The 20,381-nt window shown below is 36.5% G+C and overlaps 1 pseudogene; it reads right to left on the bottom strand.

Moving 5' to 3' along the window:
• Positions 1–12,164: 12,164 nt before the first annotated feature.
• On the bottom strand, positions 12,165–13,187 carry LOC140509137 (L-lactate dehydrogenase A chain pseudogene; annotated as a pseudogene).
• Between the last annotated feature and the right edge of the window lie 7,194 nt (positions 13,188–20,381).

Here is a 20,381-nt window from a genome sequence, read left to right as displayed (position 1 = left end):
GGTGACAGAAAGGAATATAGTTGTTTTTTTCTTTCCTTAGGGGTACATGATATCCACACAAAAACTGACTATGTATTGGGATACAAAAATGTTGCAATCAAATGCAGAAAGACAGAAATATTAAATTCATCCTTTGCATTACTATTACATTAATGGTTGGTTAGTTGTGCTTCGTCATCAAAGAGGACCAAAATGACACCACCAGGATAAAGGGAAATTTCAGTGTGTCCAACAGTGGCTGATCAGACCAATAGGAGCTTGGTATGCTCTACCACAGGTTAGGTACATGCAAATATTTGGGATAAATATCCCAAATTTCTACAACCTGCATTTACTTTGTGCTATCTCGATTCTGCGTCACTCAAAGAGCATAGCACCCTTTCTGAAGTGGGCACTCCATGCTGAGTGGTCCTGAACCACTGTGTCCCACGTTGCACAGTCAAATTCAAAGTTCTTTTTTTTTTTATTTTAAGTTTTGAATCCTTTTACTTATTTATTTTAAATTTATTTATTTAACTTTTTAACATTCATTTTCACAAAATTTTGGGTTCCAAATTTTCTCCCCATTTGTCCCTTCCCCCCACCCCAAAACGCCAAGCATTCTAATTGCCCTTATCACCAATCTGCCCTCTCTTCTAACATCCCTCCCTTCCCGTATCCCCATCTTCTCTTTTGTCCTGTAGGGTCATATAACTTTCTATACCCATTACCTATATTTCTTATTTCCTAGTAGTAAGATCAATACTCGACAGCTGTTCCTAAAACTTTGAGTTCCAGCTTCTCTTCATCCCTCCCTCCCCACCCATTCCCCTTGTGAAGCCAGCAATTCAATATAGGCTATATCTGTGTAGTTTTGCAAATGACTTCCATAATAGTTGTGTTGTGTAAGACTAACTATATTTCCCTCCATCCTATCCTGCCCCCCCCATTGCTTCTGTTCTCTCTTTGGATCCTGTCCCTCCCCAAGAGTGTTGACTTCAAATTGCTCCCTCCTCCCACTGACCTCCCTTCCATCATGCACCCCACACTGCTTATCCCCTTCTCCCCCACTTTCCTGTATTGTAAGATAGGTTTTCATACCAAAATGAGTGTGCATTTTATTCCTTCCTTTGGTCGAATGTGATGAGAGTAAGCTTCATGTTTTTCTCTGACCTCCCCTCTTTTTCACTCCACTGAAAAGTTTATTGCTTGCCTCTTTTATGAGAGATAATTTACCCCATTCCATTTCTCTCTTTCTCCTCCCAATATATTTCTCTCTCACTGCTTTATTTCATTTTTTAAGATATTATCCCATCCTATTCAATTCACTCTGTGCTCTCTGCCTGTGTGTGTGTGTGTGTGTGTGTGTGCGTGTGCATGTAATCCCACCAACTACCCAGATATTGAAAAGTTTCAAGAATGACAAATACTGTCTTTCCATGTAGAAATGTAAACAGTTCAACTTTAGTAAGTCCCTTATGACTTCTCTTTGCTGTTTACCTTTTCATGCTTCTCTTCATTCTTGTGTTTGAAGGTCATATTTTCTTTTCAGCTCTGGTCTTTTCATCAAGAATGCTTGAAAGTCCCCTATTTCATTGAAAGACCATTTTTTCCCCTGAAGTATTACACTCAGTTTTGCTGGGTAGGTGATTCTTGGTTTTAGTCCTAGTTCCTTTGACTTCTGGAATATCATATTGCACACTCTTCAATCCCTTAATGTAGAAGCTTCTAGATTTTATATTATCCTGATTGTATTTCCAGAAAACTTGAATTGTTTCTTTCTAGCTGCTTGCAATATTTTCTCCTTGACCAGAGAACTCTGGAATTTGGCGACAGTGTTCCCAGGAGTTTATCTTTTTGGATCTCTTTCAGGAGGTGATCAGTGGATTCTTTTAATATTTATTTTGCCCTCTGGTTCTAGAATCTCAGGGCAATTTTCCTTGATAATTTCATGAAAGATGATGCCTAGGCTCTTTTTTTGATTGTGGCTTTCAGGGAGTCCCATAATTTTTAAATTGTCTCTCATGGATCCATTTTCCAGGTCAGTTGTTTTTCCAATGAAATATTTCACATTATCTTCCATTTTTTCATTCTTTTGGTTTTGTTTTGTGATTTCTTGGTTTCTCATAAAGTCATTAGCCTCCATCTGTTCTATTCTGATTTGTAAAGAACGATTTTCTTCAGTGAGCTTTTGAACCTCCTTTTCCATTTGGCTAATTCTGCTTTTGAAAGCTTCTTTTCCTCATTGGCTTTTTGAACCTCTTTTGCCAATTGATTTAGCCTATTTCTCAAGGTGTTATTTTCTTCAGCATTTTTTTGGGTCTCCTTTAGCAACATGCTGGTCTACTTTTCATGCTTTTCTTTCATCTCTCTCATTTCTCTTCCCAGTTTTTCCTCCACCTCTCTAACTTGATTTTCAAAATCCTTTTTGAGTTCTTCCAAGGCCTGGGCCCATTGAACATTTATTTTAGATGTTTGGGATATAGAAGCCTTGACTTCTATGTCTTTTCCTGATGATAAGCATTGTTCTTCCTCATCCAAGAGGATGGGAGGAGGTATCTGTTCACCAAGAAAGTAACCTTCTATGGTCTTATTTTTTCCCCTTTTTTGGGCATTTTCCCAACCAGGTACTTGACTTTTGGGTCCTTTGTCCAGAGTAGGGTATATTTTGGGAACCTGTGAGATCTCATTTCCTCCAAGGTGGCACAATCAAGTCTGTACCCGTGTGGACACAGGGAGGGATTTTTATGCCCAGAATTTTAGCAGTTACCTCTGCACAGCCACCTGGCCTCCAGTTCCCAAGTCAGCACTGGGGGCTGATTTTCAAATGAACTGGATTTGCAGGGCTGCCATTCAATATGAGACAAACACCAACTCCCCCAGGGCCTCTACACAGGGTGGAGGCAAGACTCAGCTCTTCAATTCCCCCAGGGGTTTTTACACTCCAACTATGGAGCTTCTGTAGGGGCTGCTGTGCAGGCTCTGTGGCTGCTGCCTGCTGCCATAACTATGGGAAGGCCCTTCTCTCTTCCTGGCCAGCTGCTAAAACCCCTTCACTGACCTTTGGTGCCTGTGAGCTAAGGGATCTGAGGACCCGCTACTGAGACTGGAGATTCCGCCCCTGAGGTGTCCTTTTCCCAGAGTCTTGTCACGCTGCACCACTTGGCCAAGCCTGGGCTGGGCTCTGCACTCAGCTCCACGTCTAGCGCAACTGATGTTTCTGTGGGCCTTTCAGGTCACTGTGGGCTGGAAATCTCCTCCACTCTGTTCTCCACTTCTGCTGCTCCAAAATTTGTTGAGAGTCCCTCTCTACAGGTACTTTGTGGCCTGTGGGGAGGACCCTGCGTAAATGTGTCTTTCTAGTCCACCATCTTGGCTCTGCCCAAATCCACAGTTCAACACTTGAAAGTGTTGAATAAAGCTAAATAACTAAACTAAAACCAAACAAAACTACTGAACTAACAATTAAACCAACTTGGTTTCATGGATAAGAAAACAGTAAAATAGATAAAGCTTTGGTTAATTTAACAAAAAAGAAAGAATAAAACCAAATTAACAGTTTCAAAAATGAAAAGAATGAGTTCATCGTCATTGAAAAGGAAATTTAAATAATGATGAGGCACTACTGTGCCCAATTATATGCCAATAAATCTGACATTCTAAGTAAAATGGATAAATATTTACAAAAATATAAATTGCTCAGATTAACAGAAGCAGAAATAAAATACTTAACCACATTTTAGAAAAAGAAATTTGAGTAAGACATCTATCAACTCCCAAATATTTATAGCGTCTACAATACTTTTAAGTGGGATTTTTCTTTTAATCTCCTGCTGTTGGGCTTTGTTAGTATGATTTGTGTGTGTTTATTTTGTATCCTGAAACTTTTCCAGTTATTTTTTTATTTCAAGTAAGCTTTTTACTTGATTTTCTAAGTATTTCATCATATTGTCTACAAAGTGTGATAACTTAGTTTCTTCTTCACCTATTCTAATTCCTTAAATTTCTTTTTCTTGTCTTATTGCTAATGCTAACATTTTTAATTCCACATTGAATAAAAATGGTGATAATGGACATTCTTGTTTCACCCCCTGTCTTACCCTTAGAACTGTTTTTCCTGTGTCTCATAAGTTTTGGCAGATTGTCTAATTTTTACTATTCTCTTGAATGAAGTTATTGAATATTTCTGTGATTTGTTATCTGACCCACTTATTATTTAAGATTAGATTACTTAGTTACCAATTATTTTTGGTCTATCTTTCCATGGCCCTTTATTATATATAATTTTTATTGCATTGTGATCTGAAAAAGATGCATTGATTATCTCTGCTTTTCTCCAATGGGTTGTGAGGTTTTTTTCCGTAGTGCATGGTCAATTTTTGTGTATATGCCTTGTAACACTGAGAAACAGGTAGATTCCTTTCTATCCCCTTTCAGTTTTCTCCAAAGGTCTATCATTTCTACTGTTTCTAGAATTCTATTCACATCTTTAGTTTCTAACTTGTTTATTTTCATATTAGATTTATTGACTTCAGAGAGGAGGAGGCTGAGGTCTCCCACTAGGATAGTTTTCCTGTCTATTTCTTCCTATAACTCTCTTAGCTTCTCCTCTAAGAATTAGAATGCCATACCACTTGGCGAATATATGTTTAGCAATTACTTCATTGTTTTGATGTTTATTAGTAGGGTATTTTTCCTTCCTTATCTCTTAAAGAAATTAAATCTATTTCTGCTTTTCTTTCTCTGAGATTAGGATTACTATCCCTGCTTTTTTTTTACAGCAGTCGAGGCATAATATATTACTCTCCAACCTTTTACCTTTATCTGTGTGTATCCCTTTGTTTCAAGTGTGTTGCTTGTAAACTACATATTGTAAGGTTTTGGTGTTTAACCAATTCTGCTATCTGCCTCCATTTTGTGGGAGAGTTCCTCCCATTTCGTTCACAGTTATGATTATTATCTGTGTCTTTTTCTCTATCCTATTCTCCCCCACTTCATAAATGCTTTGATTTCTCCCTTCTCTGTTCCCATCCTCAAGAGTTTTGATTTTGACCACTGCATCTTTCAGTCTTCCCTCCTTTGTATATGTCCCCTCCGTTTTCTTTCCCTTTCCCCTACTACTGCCTGGAGGGCAAGTTAAATTTCTATACTTAACTATGTTGTTCAGTCCTTGAACCAAATCTGATGAGAGTAAATGTCAACCAATTCTCATCTCCCTCCCTACATTCCCTCCACTATGATATGTTTTTGTGCCTCTTCATGTAACATAGTTACCCTTTTCTGTCTCCTCCTTTCCTCTTCTCCCATTACAATCCCTTTACATCCTTTAATTACATTTTTAAATCATCACATGAATTACTGTGTACCCACTCCCTCTATCTATGAATATCCCTTTTAAATGTCATGATAAATATAAAATTCTCAAGATTAACAAATATCATCCTTCCATACAGGGATGTAAACAATTTGTCCATACTGAATAAAGAGTTCTAATTTTTTTTTTCTTATATACCTTTTATGCCTCTTTTGAGTCTTGTATCTGATGATAAAGTTTTTTATTGATCACTGACCTTTCTATCAGGAATGTCTGGAAATACCTTATTCATCAATGTCCATTTCCTTTCCTGAAATATTATGCTCAATTTTTCTGGCTAATTGATCCTTTGTTGTAGTACAAGCTTCTTTGTCTTACAATGTATCACATTCTAATCCCTCCAATCTTTTAATATATAAGCTTCAAGGTCCTATGTGATCCTGACTGCAGTTCCTTGATATTTGACTGTTTCTTTTGGTCTGCTTGCACTGTTTTCTCCTTGACCTGATAGTTCTGGAATTTGGTAACAATATTCTTTGGCATCTTCAATTTAGGATCTCTTTCAGGAGTGGATTGGTGGATTCTTTCAATGACTATTTTGCTCTCTGAATCTAGGACCTCAGGGTAATTTTCCTTGATGATTTCTTGGAAGATATTATAGAGGCTATTTTTTCATCATGGTTTTCCAATAGATCAATAATTCTTAGATTTCCTCTCCTGGATTTGTTTTCCAAGTCAGGTGTTTTTCTTTTTTCTTTTTTCCCCAATGAGATATTTTACATTTTCTTCTGTTTTTTTCATTCTTTTGATTTTATTTGATTCTTCACCCCTCCCAGAGTCATTAGTTTCTAGTTGCCCAATTTCATTTTTTAAACAATTGTTTTCTCCAATTAGCTTTTGTTCCTTCCTTTCCATTTGTCTAGCTTTCCCTTTCAAAGAGTTATTTTGTCCAGTTAAGTTTTGTATCTCCTCATCCATTTGTGCCAATTTCTGTTTTTAAGGAGCTGTTCTCTTTAATGAATTATTTTTTTTTCATTTTGTCAATTGCATTTTTAAAATCATTGGTCAATTTTTCTTCTACCTCTCTGATTTGACTTTTTAAAATGCTTCTTGACCTCTTCCAAGAATACTTTTGAGGCTTGAGACCAGTTCATATTGCATTTTAAGTTTTCAGATGTAGGCATATTGTCACAGGGAGGATTTTGTCCAATATTTCTTGTTATGGGAGCTTGGGGCCTGGTTACAGGCTTTGTGTGTTGTGGTTTCTAGTTCCTTCAGCTAGAAGCTATACTGTGCTGCAATTACCTGGTGCTGAGCTGGCTAGTGTGTCCTAAGGCTGAGGCCTGGTTAAGTTTTTCTGAATTTCCCCAGGGTCACACTGAAGCTCACTGTGTGAGGTGTGGGGGAGGCGTGGTCTGGCCACAGGAAGTTTCCTCCTCTTCTAAGGCTGTGCTAGAGCACAGGCAGGCTCAGATTTTGGTGAATCTCTTTCAGTGCTTGTGTCTGCTCAATTCCTCTGGTTATACCAACTCATTCCTGAGGTCATAGTATTAGCACTCATTGACTCCATCCTCCTGGGGCTCAGGACCTCCTGCTAGTCTGCTGAGGTAGGGCTTGCAAGTCTTCTTCCATTCCTGTTATGGTCCCCTTCAGCCAGGAGAAGAAAGTGAGGTTGGTGACCTTGCACAACCCTCCCTCACACAAATCAGAGTCAACTCCAAGTCATGTCATCATGTTGATGTCATGGTCCTCTTTGAGAATGAAGGACAAGCACAACATCTGCTCACCTTCAGCCACAGAAAGGACTCTACCCATCAAAGTCTCCTAGCCTCCTAAGTTGAAAGACTGCTGTTTCCCTTCTGCTGACTCTGCTCTTCCAATATTTTTCCTGTGACAATATACTCTAGGTTTTTCAAGGCCAGGAAGGGGACGATGAGAGTACTTACAGTTTACTACACCAATGTGGCTCCTGGAAGTTCAAGTATGTGATTTCAAACATTTAGTCTGTAGGCTTACAGCTCCAGGACTGGCTGCTACTCCAACATTGGGTCCTCCGCTTCTCTCTTACTCAGTTTCCCATATTCATGTCCTGTGCTGAGAGATTTGGGAATCTGCACTGCTATTTATGATTCAGTCTACCCAGGGTCATGCCTGCTCCACTATGGTCAAGTCTGCACTGGTACAACTTGTGCCCTCTGTGCTCCCCATGTAACAGGTTCTTCTCATTAACCTTCTGGATTGTCCTCAGATGGAAATCTGCTTATTCTTTTTCCTAGTGGATTCAGCAAGTCTAAAATTTGTTCAGATTCAATTTTTACAGGTATCTGAAGGAGTTTGTGGGAGAACCGAGGTGATTCCCTGCTTTCACTCTGCTATGTTGGCTCCACCCCCTGTCCTAGTCTTTTTTTTAAGGTACCATTTTTTTTCAATATTTTTTTGTCTCATTTACCACCCTGTTGACTGTTTTCTCCTGATTTCATTCCATCATACTCATTCTTCTTCCCAATTTTGTCTCTACCTGTCTTAACTGATTTTCAAAATCCTTTCTGAGGTCTTCCATGGCCTGATTTCAATTCTCCAATTGGACACTTGGAATATAGAAGCTTTGACTTTGTTATTTTCTTCTGAGTGTACATTTTGATCTTCTGAGTCACCATAAGAAATTTCTGTAGTCAGAGTTCTTTTTCCCTTGTTTCCTCATTTTCCCAGACTATTAATTGACTTCAAAGATTTTGTTAAAGTAAGACTCTGCTTGCAGGGTGGAGGAAGCACTGTCCCAAGCTTCAAGGGGTCTGTGTAGCTGTTTTCAGAGATACTTCTAGGTACCTGTAAGTTTTCAGTTCTTCCAGTGTGGTATGATTTAAGGGAGACCTACACAACCTGACACAAAAGGACTGTAAGTGGCTTGTGGGCCACAGTTTGTGAAATCCTGATTTAAGGAGAGGTGTTTGCTACTGTCCTAGCCTGTGCTCTGCTTTGTGAGTAACCCCAAGAACTCTTTTCTGCCCTGGAACTATGATGAGGGTCTCCTCTCCACTATGGCCACAAGCTCTGCTGTGTAAGTGCCTGAGACTGCCATCTAGGTCTAGGTCAAAAATCTGAGTGTGGACAAAGCAAGATTCCTGTCTCAGTTCTGGCAAAATACCCCTGTAATCTCTTTCTGACTAGTTGTTTGACCTCCATATTGTCTGTGGGATGAAAGCTCTGGAAGCAGCTGTTGTTGAATCAGTCATTCTAATGACTTGCTCCTGGGTTGCTGGGTCTGGGCCTGTGCTGGCACAGCTTGTGATGCACTGTGATCTACTCTAACCCAGGTGAGACAGTTCTTTTCTGCTTACTTTCTATATTTTCTTTGGCATTTATGGTCTGAGTGGTCTGTAAAGAGCCACTGATGTCAGTGATTAAGCATCACTGAGGATTGTTCTGATTTTGTTGGAGTGTGGTCTGTGCTGGCTCTGCCTGTGCTGGACTGTGCTTTTCCTCCACATTGATGTGACCTTTCCTGCCAAACTTCTAAGTTACCTTGAGCTTGTAATTTGTTTCACTCCATCTTTTTGTGGGTTCTATTGCTCTAGAATTTGTTTAGAATAATTTTTAAAGGTATTTTGAAGGACTTAGGGAGAACTCAGGGAAGTCTTGCCTTTATTTTGTCATCTTGATTTCCACCTGCCATCTATGATGAATTTAAGTTGAATTTCTTTATCGATTTCTTTCTTCTGTGATTTATTTCTAATATGCACAAAAATTATGATTTTTTTCTGGGTTTATTTTATATCCTGATACTCTGCTAGAGTTGTTAATTCTTTCAAAAAACTTTTAGAATTCTCTAAGCATACCATCATATTATCTGATAGTATTCTTTGCTCATTATCATATTTTTCCCTGAAATTTCTCTTTCTTGTTTTATTGCTATAGTTTGGATTTCTAAGGAAATATTGAGGAATATTAGTGATGGTAGATATCCTTACTTCCTCCTTAATCTTACTGGGAAAACTTCAACTTTATACCCATATAAGTATGCTTACCTTTGGTTTTATACAGATGCTACTGATCATTTTAAGAAAGGTTTCATTTCTGTCTTTGCTTTCTCATGTTTTAAATAAGAGTGGATTCTGTTTTCTATTCATCTGGGTATTTTTTTGTAAATATTCATTAATTCAATTTAGATTATCAATTTTGCTGGCATGTAATTTGGCAAAATAAAAACTGATAATGGCTTTAATTTCATTTTCATTGTTGTCAGATTTGTCAATTTTATTTTTGGTTCTGTTTTTTTTTCTTTCTCTTTTAAAAGCAAATTAACATGTGCTCTATTTTATCAATATTTTTCATAAAAACAGTTCTTAGTTTTATTTATTCATTTTTCAACATTCAATTTCATTAATTTCTCCTTTCATTTTCAGTATTTCTATTTTGGTGTTTAACTAGGAATTTTTAGTTTATACTTTTTTTTTTAATTTTTTAAATGCACAGCTAATTCATTGATCTGTTTTCTCTCTCTTCTATTGTTGAAATTATTTAGAGATATAATTTTTGTCCAAAGAACTGTTTTAACTGCTCCAAATTTTGACATGTGGTTTCATTGTTGGCATATTCTTTGATGAATTATTGTTTCTATGAATAACTGATTCTTTTCATTTTTTTGTGTCCAAAGTATTTTTGATCTATGTTTACATTACCATTTATTGAATGCAACGTTTATTATATTATGGTCTGAAAACCATAAATTTAATATTTCTGAGGGGATTCTTTTTTGCATTTCGTAAGGCATTTATGCCCTAACACAGGCCATTTTTTCTGCAGCTTCCATGTTCAGTTGAGAAAAAAGGCATACTTCTTTCTATTCCCATTCAATTTTCTCCCGAGATACATCATTTCAAATAAAAAAAAAAGTGATCACTCTAACTTCTTTCAATTTCCATTTTATCCCATGGTTTGAGGGTATTAGGACAGTTTTTTATTACAACTTCTTGAATTATGTTTTCTAGGATATTTCTTTGGTGATGTCTTTCAAGTATTCTAATAATTTTTACATTTTCTCTTCTTGATCTACTTCCCAGTTCACTCATTTTTTTCTATTTTTTAGAATTTACTAATTCATTTTTAGATTTTGACATTCATTTGAGTTCCAATTTTTCTCCCCATATCTCTCCTCCCCCCACCCAATAATACCTTGCATTTTGATTACCCCTTCCTTCAATGTATCTTTCCTTCTATCACACCCCACCCTTCCCTTATCCCAACTTCTTGCTTTTCTTGTAGGATAAGATAAATTTCTATACCCCATTACCTATATTTCTTATTTCATTTCTAATTTTTCTTAATTCATTTCTAATACTTTGAATTCCAGCTTCTCTCTCTCCCTCCCTCTCTATCTATCCCCACTGAGAAGGCAAGAAATTCAATACAGGCTATATATGTGTCGTTTTGCAAAATATTTCCATAATAGTCATTTTGTGTGAGACTAACTATATTGTCCTCCATCCTACCCTGACCCCTCCCTTTGTATGTATTCTCTCATTTGATCTTGTCTCTTCCCAATACTATTTACTTCTAAGTTACTCCTTCCATTTGTCCTCCCTTCTATCATTGCCTACACCCTACTTGTCCCCTGCTCCCTTACTTTCCTGTAGTGCAAGATAGATTTTCATACCAAAATTAGTGAGCATGTCATTCCCTCTTTGAGCCATATGGAAAGAGAGTAAGCTTCATTTTTGCCCTCTCACCTCCTCCCTTTTCTCCTCCATTGAACAAGATTTTTCTTATCTCTTTTATGAGTGATAGCCTGCCCCATTCCATTTCTCCCTTTCTCCTCCCAATATTTTCCTCTCTCACCCCTTAATTTTATTTTATTTTTTATAGGTGTCATCTCTGCTGATTTGACTCAACATGTACTCTCTTTCTATACACACACACACACACACACACGTGTGTGTGTGTGTGTGTGTGTGTGTGTGTGTGTGTGTGTGTAATCCCTCCACCTACCCAAATACTGAGAAAAGTCTCAAGAGTTACAAATATTATCATTCCATGTAGGATTGTAAACAATTCAGCTTTAGAAAGTCTTTTGTGATTTCTCTTTCCTGTTTTCCTTTTCATGCTTCTCTTGATTATTATGTTTGAAAATCAAATTTTCTTTCTTTTTTTTTATCAGTTATTTGTTGTTTATTCAGTATTTAGGGTGAGTATGACACTTGAGGAATTGGTTACATTGTTGTACATATACAGATCTTTTTATATAATATGGAAATTTACAGCTATTGACATATATATGTATGTATATGTATGTATGTATATATATATGTATATATATATACATATATATGTATATATATATATATACATGTATATATATGTATATATATATATATATATATATATATATATATATATATATATATATATATATATATATATATATATATATATATATATATATATATGTGTGTGTGTGTGTAGGCAGACAAAATCAGGTCCTCTGGAAAGGTGATACATGGGGGCCATGCTGTAGTGCCCTAATGGAAGGAAACACTAATGTTATCAATGCATCATTAAAGAATTACTACTCTATGGTGTTTTGTATCCAGGAGTGTTGTCATCTGGACCTAAGGGAACTTGTAGCACCTATGTACAAAGCAGGTAGTTTATATATCTGTGGGGCACTGGCTGTGCTTGACACCAACCACTGAGACTATACAGGTCATATTCAGCATCATATGGAAACTACAACAGGGTTCTATTACCCATTTTTAACTTTAGGAAGAAACTAGAGTGTGTTCACAGGTTTTACACTTCTAGTGTTTAGTTGCTAATCAGAGGAAGGATTTGGTCTATCTGAGAAGCAGATCATACATAATCCCTCAACTCCTGTCCTGTTCTTTTTATGGCAGCACATTCAAAGGCTTTAAAATTGCAGCTCCTTCTGGATTCCCCAAAGAGTATCTGCACTCTTCTTTAAACAGCTCTCCTCCTCCAGATTCAGGTTGACCTTCACCAGATCTGAAATGCCATTCTGCCCCAAGACACATGGGACACTAAGAAAGACATCCTCTTTAATGCCATATAGGCCCTTAATCATGGTGGAAATTGGATGCACTCTCTTAAGATTCGTCATAATGCTTTCTGCCAGATCTGCCACAGTCAAGAAGTTCAGCCCTTCAGTTTGATTACCTCATGAGCACTTTCAACCACCTGTTTATGAACATCTTTCCAATTTTCTGCATCAGCATCAGTTCCCAAAGAAGGATGAAGGTTCTTTAGAGACACATCAGCAAGATTCACACTGCTTCACAGAGGAACACTTGGAGTCTCCATGTTCCCCAAGGACCCATCCATGACAACTTTAAGAATGGACACCAAGTCTCTCCCCTATTAGGTAATGGAAATGGGCAGAATCCAGATTGCAACCACTTCCAATAACACGGTGTTTAGGAAAGCCACTTAGCTTCCAGGCTATGTATGTCAAAATATCCACTGCTTTGGAAACAATAAGCAGCTTGCAATGAGGGCTGTATTGAACAATATTGGGAATGATGAATTTAAAGATACTCACATTACACTGGACCAAATTAAGACAACTTTCTCCCTCTTGTTGACGTGCCCCAGCCATAACAATGATCAGCTTTGAGTTTGCAGTCACACTGTAGTCTTTGCCAGAAACAGTCTTTGGCGTTTTGAGGAAAAGGCTGCCATGTAGGAGATCCATCATCTCTCCCTTTAGTTTGTCTTTTATTACATCAACTAGGACAAGTTCATCAGCCAGTTCCTTTGTTAAGATACTAATGGTACATGCCATGCCAACTGCACCAACCCCAACAACAGTGACTTTGTTCTGGGGGACCTGGTCCTTCTTTAGGGCATTCAAGATAAGCTGATCCTTGCCAGTTGATGCCATTTTGGAGGATAGCTGGGGGGATAGCTGGTCAAGCTGCGAAAGTTCTGAGATAGATAAGAGGTTGCTGCTCCCAGGCTCGCACCTGAAAGTGAAATTTTCTATTCAATTCTGGTCTTTTCATCATGAATGCTTGAAAGTCCTCTATGTTATTGAATGACCATTTATTCCTGTGAAGTATTGTACTCACTTTTGCTGGTTAAGGGATTCTTGGTTTTATCCCAGTTCTTTTGACTTGTGGAATATCCTATTCAAAGCCCTTCAATCCTTTAATTTAGAAGCTGCCAGATTCTGTCTTATCCTGATTGTATTTCCACAATACTCGAATTGTTTCTTTCTAGCTGCTTGCAATATTTTCTCCTTGATCTAGGAACTCTAAAATTTGGCCACAATATTCCTAGGAGCTTCTCTTTTTGGGTCTCTTTCAGGAGGTGATGGGTGGATTCTTTCAGTCTTTATTTTGCCCTCTGGTTCTAAAATGTCAGAGCAGTTTTCCTTGAAATTTCATGAAAGATAATGTCTACACTCTTTTTTTGATCATGGGTTTCAGGTAGTCCCATAATTTTTAAATTGTCTCTTCTGGATCTGTTTTCCAGGTCAGTTGTTTTTCCAGTGAGATGTTTCACATTGTCTTCTATTTTTTCAGTCTTTTGGTTTTGTTTAATAACTTCTTGGTTTATCTCATACTCATTAGCTTTCCTGAACTTCACTCTCTCTTTTAAAGAACTATTTTGTTCAGTGAGCTTTTGAACCTTCTTTTCTATTTGGCTAATTCTGCTTTTTAAAGTCTTCTCCTCATTGGTTTTTTGGACCTCTTTTTCTAATTGAGTTAGCCTGTTTTTAAAGGTGTTATTTTCCTCAGTATTTTTTGAAGGGTTCTCCTTTAGCAGGCTGCTGACTCACTTTTCAGGCTCTTCTGTGATGTGAGCCCAATTAATATCGATATTGGAGGTACTGGAGTCAGAAGCCTTCACTTCCTCTGACAGTGTGCCTTGTTTTTCCTCATCAGAAAGGATGGAAGGAGACACCTTTTAACCAAGAAAGTAACCTTCTATGGTCTTATTTTTTCCCCTTTTTTGGTCATTTTCCCAGCCAGTTCCTTGACTTCTGAATCCTTTGTCAAGAGGAGTGCCCTAGCACTCCTTCTCCCCACAGTACTGTGCTCAAGGGTGAGGTTCAAATCAGCTGCTCAGTTACCCCAGAGGCTTTGAGCTGAGCTTCCTGGACAATGGACCCAGGCTGCTTCCATGGTCACTGTAGCTGCCTGCTGCCTACTGCTGCTGCCACCTCTGCCACTGCCTGAGGCCAGTGCTGGGGGAACCCTGCTCCCCTCTCTCACAGGTGGGAAAGCCCTCCCACACTAACCTTTGGAGCTTTCTTTGTTGCTTGTGGGTTGAGGGATCTGGGCCCCTCCCTAGGAATTCTGCCCACAGAGGTCTGTTCAGGCCCTGTTCCTCCCAGTACCATATGGCCAGGGCTGGGCTGCATTCTGCTCAGTGTTCTGTGAGACACACCTTTCCTGTCAGCCTTCCAAGTCACTTTTGGTTCTGTGGTTTCTGCTGCTCTAGAATTTGGTGAGAGTAATTTTTTACAGGTATTTTGTGGGCTGTGTGGGAAGAGCTAGAGTGTATGCATCTTTCTATAACCTCCATTTTGGCTCCATCCCCTCCTCATTCATTTTTTCAATGAAGAATTTCACATTTTTTTCTGTTTATTTTAACTTTTTTATTGATTGTTCATGTCTCATAGAGTCATTAGTTTTCACTTGCCCAATTCTAAGTTTTAAGTAATTATTTTCTTCAGTGAGCTTTTGTATCTTTTTTTTTTCTATTTGACCAATTCAGCTTGTTAAGGAGTTATTTTCATTGGTGGTTTGTCCCTCTTTTTTCCATTTGATCAATTCTGGTTTTTAAGAATTTTCTTTAATATTTTATTCCTGTTTCTCCAAGATCCTAACTGTCTTTTCATAATATTTTGAATTGCTTTCATTTCTTTCCCCAATATTTCTCCCACTTCTCTGATTTTTAAAATCATTTTAGGTCTCTCAGAAATTCTTCTGGGCTTGTGTTCAATTCAAATTTTTAAGATTTTAGCTCTTTTGTATCATTGTCTTTCTCTGAGTATGTGTCTTGATCTTCTCTGTCACTATAACAGATATTTATGGGCAATTTTTGGATTCCTTAACAATTTTTCAGGCAATTTCTTGATTTTGAATTTAATGCTAAGATTGGGTTCTGTTCTGCAGTGTAGTTGCAGAGGTATTTTTTCAAGCTTCAAGATTTTTGCACTCTTATTTCCACATTTTGTTTTGAAAGTCTGGAAGATTTTAGTGCTGTGAAGTTAATGTGATTTGGGGAGAAGTGCATTTAGTACTCTCCTGATTTGTGCCCAGGTACTTACCCAAGGAGCGCCACTCATCTTTTTTTAGCCTCAAAAAATACTGCCTTCTCATGGCCCTGCTTCCTCCTCTCTACCGTGGAAATTTGACTGACAAGTAAGCTTAGGCAATGCATTAGCCAAACAATGTACTGTCCCACACTTAGTGTTTGCACAGTTTTTGCTTTAATATCTTTCTAATAAGTTGCCAGATTCCTTAGCATCTCTGACTTAACTATCCCCCCACATACTCACAAACTACTGCTGTTGCTGTTGCCACCTCTGAGGCCCACAGCTGGTATTGCTATCAGGCAGTCTCTAGACAAAATCTTACCCTGCTGTCACAGACTTCTCACTTCCTCTCGTGTTCCAGAATATTTCTCTCCCTGACCTTTTGTGATATATCCCACTGCAAAATTATATTTAAGGTGTGATTTTAAAGTTCTCTAGAGGAGAATGTTGGGAGAGTTTGCCTGCTTTCTCTACTCCACAATCTTTGAAAGTGAGAAGGTTCTTTAATGATTCCACACATGTGAAGGACTCAAAAGTCCATCCTTTCAATGATAATATTCTATCAAAATATTTTGCCAGCAAGACAGAACATAATATTTTCTCCAAAATAACCCCACCATATCAATTGAAAATAGAAATATTCATCATGGGTATGAGAATCTTGCATCATAAAGCCATTGAAAATATTTGAAGACAGGCAGAATTAAAAGATGTCATTAAGGACCTGTTTCATAGGAAGTGAGTATTGTTCAATCACATAGTGATAAAGCACAATGAAAAACAGAGTCACTGTGTTCCACTTCTATGTTCTAAATCTCAGGAGAAAGTAAAGAAAGTATTCATCTTGTCTGAAATTCTTCTAGAATTTTTTTAAAAATTTATTTATTTAAGTTTTCAACATTCATTTCCACAAAACTTTTGAGTTCCAAATTATCTCCCCATTTCTCTCCTCCCCAATCCCAAAATGCCAAGCATTCTAATTGCCCCTATCACCAACTGGCCCTCCCTTCTAACATCCCTCCCTTCCCATATCCCCATCTTCTCTTTTGTCTTATAGGGTAAGATAACTTTCTATACCCCATTACCTGTATTTCTTATTTCCTAGTTGCATGCAAGAACAATACTCAACAGTCGTTCCTAAAACTTTGAGTTCCAACTTCTCTTCCTCCCTCTCTCCCCATCCATCCCCAGTGGGAAGGTGAGAAATTCAATATAGGCCATATCTGTGTAGTTTTGCAAATGATTTCCACAATAATCACATTGTGTAAGACTAACTATATTTCCCTCCATCCTTTCCTGCCCCCCATTTCTTCTATTCTCTCTTTTGACCTTGTCACTCCCCAAGAGTGTTCACTTCTAATTGTTCCCCCCTCCCACTGCCCTCCTTTCCATCATAACCCCCCACCCTGCTTATCCCCTTCTCCCCCATTTTCCTGTATTGTAAGATAGGTTTTCATACCAAAATGAGTGTGCACTTTATTCCTTCCTTTAGATGAATGTGATGAAAGTAAGCTTCATATTTTTTCTCTCACCTCTCCCCTTTTTCCCTCCACTGAAAAGTCATTTACTTGCCTTTTTTATGAGAAATGATTTGCCCCATTCTGTTTCTCCCTTTCTTCTCCCAATATATTTCTTTCTCACCCCTTAATTTCATTTTTTAATATATGATCCCATCCTATTCAACTCACCCTGTGCTCTCTGTCTCTCTCTCTGTCTCTCTCTGTCTCTGTCACTCTGTCAATTTTCTTATATTTTCTGGACCTCATTTTCATCATCAACAAACTGAGCTAACTGGACTAAATACTCTTTAAAGAGCTCCTTTAATCAGCTACATGATCATAGAATTTTACTACATAGAAAAAGAATCAGAAGTAAGAATAAAATATTAGGAAAATATGTGAGAATGTTTGTGGTTGATTTAGATTATTTTGTAAAATTTGAGAAATTGAAACAATTGTCAGGTGACTTTCTTTTAATGGTCTTAAGTGAATATACCTTTTTGTCTTATTTCTGAAATGATGATAAATTAAGTAAAAAGAATAGTGTTTCACTTTTCATGGTGACTTATTTCATGTAAAATTTCTCTGTATCTATGCTTAATTTCTTTCATATGGTCTGTAATTTAGTGCTGCATTAGTTTCTATTACTATGAATTGATTTTCCCATGTGTGATACGAGAAATAATGTTAGTGTGTGTGTGTGTGTATATATATATATATATATATATATATATATATATATATATATATATACATATATATGTGTGTGTATTTATATATATATATATATATATTTAAATTTAAAAAATATAAATCCCTGTAACATGCAGAAAGAAAAAGTATGTCATAGCCTTTTTGTCTTTGTGAGAGTTTTGAAATTTGACTGGTTCCACTTCATCAGATTTGAAATCTAATGAAAGAAGGAAAACTCAAGCTAGAGTAATACCCTTTCATTATTCCAAAGTGCTTCAGTGTAATAAAGAGTGCCTTATTTCTTTACTCTCATTTGGTTTGCATTTTACATCAATATTTTGTGATGCAATGCTTTTTGACACTTTTAATATTGTAAATTTTTTATACCTGTGAGAAAAATTCCTGTGACAAAAAGATGCTTATGTGTTATTGTTTTCTTGATTCACTTGGAGAGTAGTAGGGTTAGTGCAATTGCAGCACGATTCAATGAAGTGACATGTATTAAAAATGGTTGAATGAGAAGTTTTGACAAACACTCTATTTTTTTTTTCAAAAAGAGAATGAATAAGGTCCAGAGAAAGTAGGACATCCTCACAAGGTAACCGTAATAGAAAAACCAGCAGAGACTGAGTGAATAAGCAGGGGAAAATATAGCTTCTAATGTAACAGATACATATTTTGAGTTAAAATAATGTCAGAAAAGGACTGTAGAAAGCAAAAAAATATTCAAGATTTATGACAAGTATTCAAGAAAAGAGAATGGAATGGCCAAAAGGAGCACAAGAGTCATGGGATAGTCTAGTAAAAGAAATGAAGGAAAAATGAGAAGTAAAACTATAATAAATGAAAAACTTCAAAGAAAAATTGATAGCTTAGTATAAAACATAGAACATTTTTTGCAAAGCAGTAGAACTAGTTATAGAGAATAGAGAGTCTGTATCTCAAAGAGATCAAAGAAAAATGAACAGCATCTAGTCATATAAAAAGACATTTATAGCAATCCTCTGTGGTCACAAAGTATTAGAAATCAAGAGTATTCCCATTAATTTGAACATGACTGAACAAGTTGTGTTGATTGGGAAAGAATATTATTTCGCTTCAGGAAATGATGAATAGGATGGATTCTGAAGACTAGGGGAAATTGTATATACGAGCTAATAGAAAGTAAAGCAATAAGAAACAGTAGAATATTGCACACAGTAGCATCAACATTGTAATGATGATCAAGTGTGAAAAACTCAGCTTACTTTGATCAAGATACTGATCCAAAACTATTCCAAGGGAACCATGATAATAAATACCTATGGAGAGAGATATGACCAGCTGAGTGAAGACAGAAGCATACATTTTATCCTTTATTTCTCTTAGGCTGTTTTTTTGCATGTTATTTATTTTGCAACAAGGCTAATATATTAAAATGGTGTGTGTGATTTCAGATGTATAATTAATACCATATTGTTTGCTTTCTCAAGGGGTAGACTATAGAGAGGAGGAAAGGAAAAAAATTAAACTCAGATTTAAAGGAAAGAATTAAATTTTTGATGCAATTTGGAAATATATAAGGAAATAGAAAATTTACAAGGTAGTATAATTTCTTATGACTTCATATCATATTTTAGTTGTAAATAAATGTATAGAAAGATCAATAAAAACTAAATATCTGTAGTAGGATTAGGGTTTCAGTGACCTTTGTAGTACAGGGTATATCATAAAACCCACTCACATTCTAGTGAAGTTATCTTCTTTTAGTTTTTTTAACAATATAATGAAACATTCTTCTAAACATAGTGGGTTCAGGGGACTCAGGGCTCAGTATTTTAATGTTGCTTCCTCTTTGTCCAAATAAAAAAAAAAGTCTTGAAAGGTAGGAAGTTCCCTCAGATCCCTAGATGATGAGAGTCAAGATGGGAAATTCTACCTTTTTAAAATACCTGTCCTTTATTAATGTCCTATAGCTATGGTTAAGTAAATCTCCTTTTGTTAAATCTTGAATAATCTATGAGTGTCTTATTTTGTTTCAATAAAAATTAATTTTTAAGTGAAGCCCTGAATAAGTCATAGCTCAAAGTAGTATCTGAGCACTATGTTACGCAAATTAAATATATGTGAGAATTGTATAAATGATTAAATATGAATCTTGAAGAGCAGATCAATATTCAACATCACATTGTACCATAATAGGACCTAATGAACTAAAAAACATGTAAAAGGCAGAAATATTAAATCTATATATTTTAGAATAATAAAACTATAATGAAGAAGCAGTATTAAAAGGGACAGAGAATAAATGGAAAATAAACAATGTCATCATAAATAATGAGGTCAAAGAGGACATAATAGAAATAAAAATTATGTTAAAGGAAATAATAAGACAAGATTTTAATATTTACATGATTCAATTAAGCAAGCCTATAGAGGACATTTATGTATCTGCATTCCGAAAAAATGCGCATTTAAAAACAGACATTAAATAAACATAATAAATGAATTAAAAGGTCCATGTAGTAACCTAGAGAACTTTTTTAAAGCACAAAATTCAAAATTATGAAAAATGATGAGATAAATACATATGAAAAGGAAAGGAGAGAATAAAATAATCTACTCTAATATTTCCAGT

The sequence above is a fragment of the Notamacropus eugenii genome, chromosome 5 (assembly GCF_028372415.1).
Source record: "Notamacropus eugenii isolate mMacEug1 chromosome 5, mMacEug1.pri_v2, whole genome shotgun sequence".
NCBI lineage: Eukaryota > Metazoa > Chordata > Mammalia > Diprotodontia > Macropodidae > Notamacropus > Notamacropus eugenii.
The sequence above is the reverse complement of the archived record's forward strand: the minus strand, read 5'-3'. Positions and strand labels throughout refer to the sequence as shown.